The sequence below is a fragment of the Podarcis melisellensis genome (genome assembly GCF_964234715.1).
Source record: "Podarcis melisellensis genome assembly, chromosome: 8".
Classification (NCBI taxonomy): Eukaryota; Metazoa; Chordata; class Lepidosauria; order Squamata; family Lacertidae; genus Podarcis; species Podarcis melisellensis.
Genome location: NC_138540.1, coordinates 75,012,701 through 75,023,204, shown reverse-complemented (window position 1 = coordinate 75,023,204; position 10,504 = coordinate 75,012,701). Strand labels below are relative to the sequence as shown.

Here is a 10,504-nt window from a genome sequence, read left to right as displayed (position 1 = left end):
TTAATTTTTATTCATTTTTCAAACACGTAATAAAAAACAAACACAACACAAAACAAAAACATACACAACATTAAACATATACCGACTTCCCCATACCTCCCTTTCGCTGCATCCTTATTCCACAATTCTTTAGCAACCCTTTAGTCAATTTATCTATTAGTTCCTTTTCATTAAATTTCCTTAGACTTATTAGTTACAGCTGTAATTCTCTACTTCTTACCCCTTGACATCTTAACACTCCTCAATTTTACAACAGTTTTTGAGATATGTTTTGAATTTCTTCCAGTCCTCTTCCACTGTCTCTTTCCCCTGGTCTCGGATTCTGCCGGTCATCTCTGCTAGTCCCATGAAGTCTGTCACCTTCGTCTGCCATTCTTCCAGAGTAGGTAGTTCTTGCATCTTCCAATACTTTGCCAGAAGAGTTCTTGCTGCTGTGGTTGCATACATGAAAAAAGTCCTATCCTTCTTTGGCACCAGTTGGCCAACCATGCCCAAGAGAAAAGCCTCAGGTTTCTTAGGAAAAGTCCACTTAAGGACCTTCTTAATTTCATTATAAATCATCTCCCAAAAGGCTTTAATCTTTGGGCAGGTCCACCAAAGGTGGTAAAAGGTACCTTCAGTCTCATTACATTTCCAGCATTTGTTATTGGGCAAATGATAAATTTTTGCAAGCTTGACTGGGGTCATGTACCACCTGTAAATCATTTTCATTATGTTTTCTTTTAAGGCATTACATGCCGTAAATTTAACACCAGTGGTCCATAACTGTTCCCAGTCAGCAAACATAATGTCATGACCGATATCCTGTGCCCATTTAATCATAGCTGATTTCACCGTTTCATCCTGTGTGTTCCATTTCAACAGCAAGTTATACATTCTAGACAAATTCTTAGTATTGGGTTCTAACAATTCTGTTTCTAACTTTGACCTCTCCTTCTGAAATCCAATTTTCCTGTCCTGCTTAAATGTCTCATTTATCTGATGGTAATGTAACCAGTCTCGAACTTTGAACTTTAATTTCTCATAACTCTGAAGTTTAAGCTTCTCACCATCTTGTTCTAGGATTTCACAGTATTTTGGCCGTTTAGAATCCATATTAAGTTTTTTCACCGCCTTAGCTTCCATTGGTGCAATTTTAAAACGCAGGCATATGATGTCATCTTTGCGGGATGATAGGATAAACTAGAAAAATTCAATACATAAAAGTGTTACATATGTAACCGCTATTCACCATAGAATTGGAAGGGACCCCAGGAGTCATCTAGTCCAATCCTCTGCAATACAGAAATCTCAATACGTAGCTCCTCATCCAATTCGAAACCATACCTGCCCCTGCTTAGCTTTGCTAAAATGTACTAAAGAAACGTACCTATGCTGCCAATTCTCAAAATAGACCAGTATAAAATAAGCAGCACATAAGCGGCACACAAAACACTACCAAATCATTCTATGTTATAAATCTTATCTTAATAATCCAAAAATTGAGAGAGCTACGTTCAAGATCTACTAGAGAAGCCACAAACAGAAAACTCATTCAAATTGTGTCCAAAAGGAAGATTCAGTCTTAGAGTTCCTTTAGCCAGGCTTAGTAAATGAATAAATGCTTAAGTCAAGAAAGAACTTAACATATGAAGTTGAATGTATGTAAATACACCAAAATCTCGAGGGAGAATTTCCTGAAGAAACAAATTAAATATTGTATCTTAATCTAAGAAGAAATGTAACATATGGACTTGAATGTTTATAAATGTTTAAAAAGCGTGAGAGAGAATTTACTGAAGAAGCCCCAGACTCTTCATGGGTGAAACAGGTGACAAATGCAGGCACCCTGTCTAACTCTTGTGCATAACATCACCGTCACTTCGTTTGATCAATTATATTTGTTGATATCTACAGGAGCCTGGCTAAAGGGATGATGATGATGATGGAACGGGACATTCCTATTTTCATCAGAGAAATGTTGGGGGATATGCCTATGGAACGATGCCTGTAGACACTACAGAAGCAAAATTGTGAATGGCAAGGTTGCCATGGAAACAGAATCTGGAGTAAACTACGTTCACACTGGTAGTTGAATAAAAACCATCTTTTATTTATGATGAGAGTTATAGGGTCATCCATATTACTTTGGGGGGGGGGGCTGTCAGGGCAAAGAATAGAATGCAATATTAACCAACAAGGTAATAAGTAAAAGCATCAGCAAAACTGCTAAAATGCAGCGCAAAAGTTTATCTCTACCTGCCTTTCTTTTTGTCAGAGGAAAAGTAGCATTAGCCACTCAGTAAAATAAAACACAGCTTTACATAAAGAGAGCCCAAGTTTCGCTTAAAAATACTAGTCGTTGAAAAGGCCATGGTGAATCAAAAGGGCTTTCGCACTGCACTAAAAAGACTATGAGGGAAGTGCCATGTTACTTTTACTGAGGAGGCATTCTACAGCCATGCCACTACCAAGAAGGACCTCTCTCTCAGGGCCGGACTGCCCATGAGGGTGAAACAGCCTGCATCGGGTGGCAGAATATCATGGGATAAACAATTCTAGGAAGATGTGCTTACATGGAGAGTAATCATTACACTTGCCACCTGTTGTTTTTACAAGAGCCAGTGCGTTGCAGTGGATATGTTATGTACTGAGTTGAATAGGCTCCAAAATGCAGCAATCTGATTGGTCCTAGAACAATAGGATTCAGAATGCAGCAGTCTGATTGGTCCTAGAACAATAGGACCCAGAATGCAGCAGTCTGATTGGTCCACAGGAGCCACCCGATCCAGCTACAGGTGGAAGTGAATCCGCAACCTGATTGGCCTACAAGAGAATCCCAGAATTAGCCAATCACATGGGGCCCATTGTGTAAATAATGTATATAAAGCAGACATTCTGGGAAAACTTCCATTCCTCCTCACCACTATGAGCTGAATAAAGAGCATGAAACCCACTCTCGACTCCGAGTATATTTCAGGATAGCAATTTGGATGGGCACCTCAGGGACCAGGGTTTGAATCCCCACTCTGCCATGAAGTTCACTGGGTAACCTTGAGCCAGTCACTGCCTCTCAGCCTTACCTACCTTACAGGGCTGTCGCGAGGATAAAATGGAGGAGACGAACCATGTATGCCCCACTGAGGTCCTTGCAGGAAAGGTGGGGTATGAATATAATGATAATATTCCCCCTGAAAGCCAATGAAGGAAACCTCGTATTCTGCCCTGATCTCCTTGAAGGAAAGGTGGGAGCAAGCATTCTGCATGTGTGCCATAAATTTAAAGCACTTAACACCCTCTCACAAAAATCCTGGGAACTATAGTCCACCCAACTGCACCCTTAAACTACAGTTCCCATGATTTTGGGGGTGGAGAGTCATATGCTTTAAACCTATGGCGCAGAAGCGTAACTAACTGCTTAGGCGCCCAGGAAAGTGGGGCGAAACAGGGCAGGGTGCACCGCAGAGCTTGTATGCAGTCTATTTGCCACCTGCCTCCCTTCTGTAGGGTGGCTGAGGGGAAGGTGGTGGGCAGATGCAAGCCCCACACTGTCCTTTCGGGCAGCGTGGAGCCTGCAGGTGCCCGAGCTACTGTGTCACGCCCAGGAGAGATGTGTGGCACGGGCGCACTACAGGCCCCATGGTAAATGCCCCCCTCCATGGTGTGGTGCCCAGTACGCCCCCTGCCCCCCAAACTACAGTACACCTCTGCTATGGCATGTAAAGGTAACGGTAAGGTAAAGGACCCCTGGATTGTTAAGTCCAGTCAAAGGCGACTATGGGTTTGCAGTGCTCATCTTGCTTTCAGGCCGAGGAAGCCGGTGTTTGTCCACAGACAGCTTTCCGGGTCATGCGGCCAGAATGACTAAAACACTTCTAGTGCAATGGAACACCATGACGGAAACCAGAGCAGCGCACGGAAATGCCGTTAACCTTCCCGCCGCAGCGGTACCTATTTATCTACTCGCACTGGCGTGCTTTCAAACTGCTAGGTTGGCAGGAGCTGGAACAGAGCAACAGGAGCTCACCTCATCGCAGGGATTCGAACCGCCGACCTGATCGGCAAGCCCAAGAGGCTCAGTGGTTCAGACCACAGCACCACCCTTTTAACCTTTATCTTTACCTTTGCTATGACATGTATTCACATGGAAAGCACAAGATGAACTTTCCTTTTTGAGGCAGTGCTTATGCAAACACACCTTGGCAACAGCATCAATCAACTCTGGGCTATTTTGCCTGAACTTGGGGGTTGAGGGTCATTTGTGGGGAAACACACACACACAGGCTTATTGAGTTGTGTGCAGGAAGTTACTGTGCACTTATGCCTCATTTTGGCTTTCTCATCCCCAGATGGCCCCCTTCTTCTTCCGTCTTCTTCCAGCCAGACTAGTATAGCCTTGTGGGCTGGAACTTCTCCATAGCCATGTTTTGTTCTAGCTTCTGCCTTCTTTCTCAACACAGAAAACAGCACATCAGAGGACGGTCCCCTGCAGTGTGCAATTGGCTGCATTTCCATACAAATATATAGGGCTTTTCATCTTCTGCTTCCCTCCCCTCTCTCCCCTGCCTACTTATAATTCTCCACAGATGGGTTATCTGGTGCAGAATTTGAATGCCAGTGAAACTCAGCTTGTAGGCTGTCTTGTTTTTGCCTTTTCACTGTTATCTGATTGCTGCTGCAGAAATAGACGGGGCTGACATATATTAGGCACACTGGAGGAAAAAAATAGGGGCTATATAATTTATGAGGGTTTGAAACACACACACACGAAGCTGGGCAACCTTTGCAAATTATTGGATCGGTCTGGAGGAGACAGTAGATCTGGATCTGCTGGCTGATTTGCAAGTAGATCAGCAAGGATTTCTTACACTGGCTTGTTTAACAGTGGAAACAACAAAAAGTCTCTCCTCCATCAGCCCAACACTCTGTGATGTTGCATTTATATCCTTTTGCTCAAAGGAACTCAGGGCAGTGCACATGGTTCTGTCCATCCTTATTTAATCAGTACAACAACCCTTTGAGGTAGGTTAGGCTGAGAGGAACTGACTGGTCCCAGGTCACCCAATGAGCTTCATGGCCAAGTGGGGATTTGAACCCTGGTCTCCCCGGTGCTAGTCTGGCATTCGAACCACTACACCACATAGGCTGACAAATTATACTGCTCAAGTGATGAATATGCTTGGGGAAGATTTGTGTGTTGGTGGTAGAGCATCTCCTTTGCATGCAAGATTAAATCCCCAGCATCTTTGGGAATGACTGTCTAGAACCCTGGAGTGCTGCTGCCTGTCAGGGTCGACAGTACTGATCTAGATGGTCTGGCTCAGTATAAGGCAGCTTCCTGTGTTCCTATGTCTGATGGGCGAAGGGCCGTAGCTCAGGGACAGAGCATCTGTTTTGCATGCAGAATATTCCAGGTTCAATCCCCAACAGCTCCAGGTAGGAACTGGGAGCCACTCTCTGTCTAAAATCCTGTAGAGGCACTGCCGGCCAGTGTAGACAATACTGAGCTATATGGACCAATTGCCAACCTAGCGGTTTGAAAGCATACCAGCATGAGTAGATAAATAGGTACTGCTGCAGTGGGAAGGTAAACAGTATTTTCATGCACTCTGGCTTCCTGTTGCACCAGAAGTGGTTTAGTCATGACCTGGAAAGCTGTCTGCAGACAAACACCAGTTCCCTTGGCCTGAAATTTGGCTGGACATAACCATTCAAGGGCCCTTTACCTTTACCTTACCTATATGGACCAGTGGGCTGGCATAATAATGTTCCTATGGAGTAAGCAGAAGGGGATTTTTGTGAAGAAGGACTGCCAGCTCCATTCTGTTCTTGAACTCAGAAAAAAATTCTTTATTTCTAAGTGTATGACTTTTGCACCAGGCTCTAGGGCTGGGCGATATCTGGTTTTCAACACTGAGATTTACCAATATACCAATATATCACAATGCCTGAAATAAGTATGGAGCTATACAGAGACATTGGCTGGCTTCACAGTTTTCCCCCTATTTTGATTTTTGTATAACACACACACACACACACACAGCATGATTCGTGATATATTGCCAGGTCAAAAATTATGAAGCCAATATCACAATATGGACTTCAAACCAGTTTTGAACAATATAGTGATATATTGCGCAGCCCTACCAGGCTAGTAAAAAATCTGAAGGAGATCTTGCAAGCCTGAAATCTGTCTACTCCTGTATTTAGGTAATTGTCTAATGTTATTTCCACTTAATGGTCTTATGCCCTCCACCTTCTCTTTAGGTGGCAATGTGTGTATTTCTTCATGTATTTCAAAATGCTCCAAAGTCCTGATGGCACCACTGCAAATGGTATTGACCTCAATGCGTGCTTAATCTTTTATACAATGAGGAATGGTTATATGGATATTATTATTGCACACGATAAGAATGAGTCTTGTGTGGCATCTAAGAGATGCATTGCAGCATAAGCTTTTGCAGACTAGCGCCTAATTAATCATCCATGGTTGGCAAATGTTTATTCACATAAGCATTATTTATCATTTAGCTATTTGCTTAATGCATTTTATTCCATCATTTCAGTGCCTGCCCCTAAGAAAAGTCTTGCAAAGCCGCTCACAAATGACATTGATAAGATAGCTCTTGCCTTCAAGCTTACAATCTTAAAGGACATGACATAAAAGAAAAAAAGGATTGGGAGGGAGGAGGAAGAACTCAGACTCAGGCACTATTACTTAAATTGCAGAGTTCTTGTACAGTGGTACCTTGGGTTACAGACACTTCAGGTTACAGACTCTGCTAACCCAGAAATAGTACCTCGGGTTAAGAACTTTGCTTCAGGATGAGAACAGAAATCGTGTGGTGGCAGCAGCGGGAGGCCCCATTAGATAAATGGCGCTTCAGGTTAAGAACAGTTTCAGGTTAAGAACGGACCTCCAGAATGAATTAAGTTCTTAACCCGAGGTATCACTGTAATGACCAGCTGAAAAGAAGAAGAGGGACCAAACATTGCTGGTCTTTCATCATAGCTGACGGAAAAGCCCTGCAATTCAGTCTCTTCAGGGACATACTGGAATGGGGATGCTAGTATCATGAATGGTGATGAAACCTAAGAAGAAGAGTTCATGACAATTTGCATATAAGATTAGCACACTGGCCAGTCATCGAAGCAAAAACTGATGACGATTCAACTCTCCCTAGCTTGTTGTGCTAATCTTTTAACTGTAAGCAAGAAAGTCCCCCGTTCCAATTCTTTTCCAGTTATAAATACATTCTGTGCAGCAGGCCGTTACCCATCAGCCTCAGCTCAGTATAAAGGGAACAAAACAGACTTCTCTTCTAATATAGGGAAGCTCATATATAGTTCCTATATTGCAAGTAAGGGTTGCTGCTAAGGATATTGTTATGAGTTTTTTGGGTGTGGGTTCAGCTGAATGCTTGGGCCACCTTCCAGTTGTCATAGCCAAGCTAGTTTCCTGGTGAAGTGATAACCTAGGTAATGGACCACTAAGGGAACAAAGGAAGGGGCTCTGTGCAAGACAGAAAATGGGTAGCCCCCCCTCAACTTGCAGGCAGGACAAAAGGTGAGAGTTGAGTGATGCGAGCTGGAAGCAGAAAAGCAACAGGCTGGGAAGCCAGAGAATCAGAGCGATATTTGGTTTCTGATTGAATCCAAGACTGCAGCTATGGGGAAAACCAGACTCTCTTGGAGTTTTATGCTGTGAACCTCTCCAACGTAGGCTCAGGTTATATATATGTGCTAGGGTGTCATGTGTCCTCTTATTCCAGGACCAGGTGCGCAGCCTGGGAGTCATTTTGGACTCACAGCTGTCCATGGAGGCACAGGTCAAATCTGTATCCAGGGCAGCTGTTTACCAGCTCCATCTGGTACGTAGGCTGAGACCCTATCTGCCTGCGGACTGTCTTGCCAGAGTGGTACATGCTCTGGTTATCTCCCGCTTGGACTACTGCAATGCGCTCTACGTGGGGCTACCTTTGAAGGTGACCCGGAAACTACAACTAATCCAGAATGCGGCAGCTAGACTGGTGACTGGGAGCGGCCGCCGAGACCATATAACACCGGTCTTGAAAGACCTACATTGGCTCCCAGTACGTTTCCGAGCACAATTCAAAGTGTTGGTGCTGACCTTTAAAGCCCTAAATGGCCTCGGTCCAGTATATCTGAAGGAGCGTCTCCTCCCCCATCGTTCTGCCCGGACACTGAGGTCCAGCTCCGAGGGCCTTCTGGCAGTTCCCTCCCTGCGAGAGGCCAAGTTGCAGGGAACCAGGCAGAGGGCCTTCTCGGTGGTGGCGCCCGCCCTGTGGAATGCCCTCCCACCGGATGTCAAGGCGATGGACAACTACCTGACATTCAGAAGACATCTGAAGGCAGCCCTGTTCAGGGAAGTTTTTAATATGTGACATTTTAGTGTATTTTTCATTTCTGTTGGAAGCCGCCCAGAGTGGCTGGGGAAACCCAGCCAGATGGGCGGGGTACAAATAATAAATTATTATTATTATTATTATTATTATTATTATTATTATTATTATTATTATTATTATTTTTCAGGGGTAAAATTTCTGTCTGGGTGGATTTTTAAAATTTACCAAAATGTCTCTGGCTTTCCTTTCTGGATGAGACATAGACATAACTAGTGGTTGAAGACTTGCCTTTCTCTTTTTTTTCTCCTGTCCCCTCCCTCAGCAATATATCACAGCTTCTATATTCTATATATAGTAGGGGTATTTAAAATGAGAGTTGTCATAGCTTCCTCTTTTTTGTTCTTCAGAATATGGCAACCCTAAAAACCATCTATCATAAAGACACTGCAGTCTCCGCTGTGCCTCATTCCAAAGGAAACATGAACCCCGAATAAGCACCTAGAACCCCAGGAATCTCGCTCCGCTCGGTGGTTGCGCATCAATGTGATAACATACACAAAAACTTTGTGATCCATGACTCAGCACTTTATACAGTGGCTAAGACTGCACTTCTAAACACAGTTCCTAGTAAGAAGTGCCTTACTTCTGCGTAAAGATGCCTCAGATTGCTCTGTGTTATTGCTAGTTATCCAAAAATCCAAACTCTGCAAAAACCTGAAATATTTTGCATTAAGACAAAAGCATGCAATCTGATTCCTTTAATGGAAAGGACCCTTCATTGGTCTATTGTTCTCCATCCTAGGATGATGTAACATCCAGTCAGGTGAGGTGGGAAAAAGCCCACTTGTTTGTCTCTACGGCAACAAGGCAACCTGTTTGGATATGTAAATGCAGTGGCGTAGCGTGGGTTGTCAGCACCCGGGGCAAGGCAAGTAATTTGCGCCCCCCAACCCATGGATTTGTGCCCCTAACCCTAACCCCCAGATGTTGCGCCCGGTGCGGCCGGCCCCCCCTGCACCCCCCACGCTACGCCACTGTGTAAATGGTTGTACTTAACTGGCCAGCTCACACCATTATCTTACCAAAAGACTAATGTGAGTGGTATAGCAGGTTTCCTCTTAAAGATTTTAACTTTGGAAGGGACCCAGGGGGATCATACAGGCGGACTCCTGAAACCTACAATACTATTTTCTTCTGTAAAATGTTGGAGGCTATGGACAACTGACTATCAAATCTGCATTCTGGATGCAAATCTACACTAAAATGTCCCCTTCAGCCATTGATTTCCAAGCTCTTTATCTCTGTTGATCAAAGCAGCTCTTGCTTAACGAGGCTACTTTCTCCCTTAATCGTCCCATCTTACAGTCACTGTCACCACCTTCCCCACAAAGAGGAAGAGAAAATCTAATTTGAATAACCAACAGAAGTTGCTGAAATCCCTCACATTGACGTTTTTCACACCACAAACAAGAAGGTTCCCAGAGCAACATCTGTTTGAGGAACCGAGAATTCAGCGATCGGCCTTACCTTTCTCTTGCACCCTAATAACTAACAGTATTCTTTACTAGGGTTCGCATACATCTGGGAATCCAGTTGTCTCTAGCAGTGTCTGGGCGGGAATCTGTAAAATGTCTGGGAAAATCTGGATGTATGGCAGCCCATGCCGCTTTTGCTGATGTTTCATAAAAATAGCTCTGGGAGCAGAACTAGAAAAAGCTCAACAACTTTGGCCAAAAATGTCCCTGCTTGAAATATGGCAACCCTAATTTTTACAAAAAGCAGAATGTTGTTTATTTCCAGAATATGCAAGAAGCGGGGGAACCACTTCTGAGTGAGAATGTTCCACCAGGTGTCTGATTTTCATGCAACTTTATAAACACAATGTTTTTCTTTAACTCAGGGGTGGAGGAAACTTTTCCAGCACAAGGGCCACTTTACCTTTTGGTTAGCCTTCCAAGGGCCACATGCCAGTGCTGAGTAGGGCCAGAGCTAAAGTGGGTAGAGCAGCCAATGTAAATTTTACCTTTGCACAACTAGGCTGGTTTCTACACCCACCGACCTCCATGCCAGCAAGCAAGAGGCATTATTGTGCATTCCAGCCAGGAAAACAGACTCAAGGAGGGTGCAAATCAAGGAGGGAGAGGGGTGTGGCCTGGGCA

General features: G+C 44.1%; 1 pseudogene across 1 annotated transcript in view; it reads left to right on the top strand.

The window, feature by feature from the left end:
- The window catches only part of LOC309375234 (formyl peptide receptor 2 pseudogene), a 112,083-nt pseudogene that overhangs the window by 75,262 nt on the left and 26,317 nt on the right, over nucleotides 1-10,504 (top strand). The window lies entirely within an intron of this gene.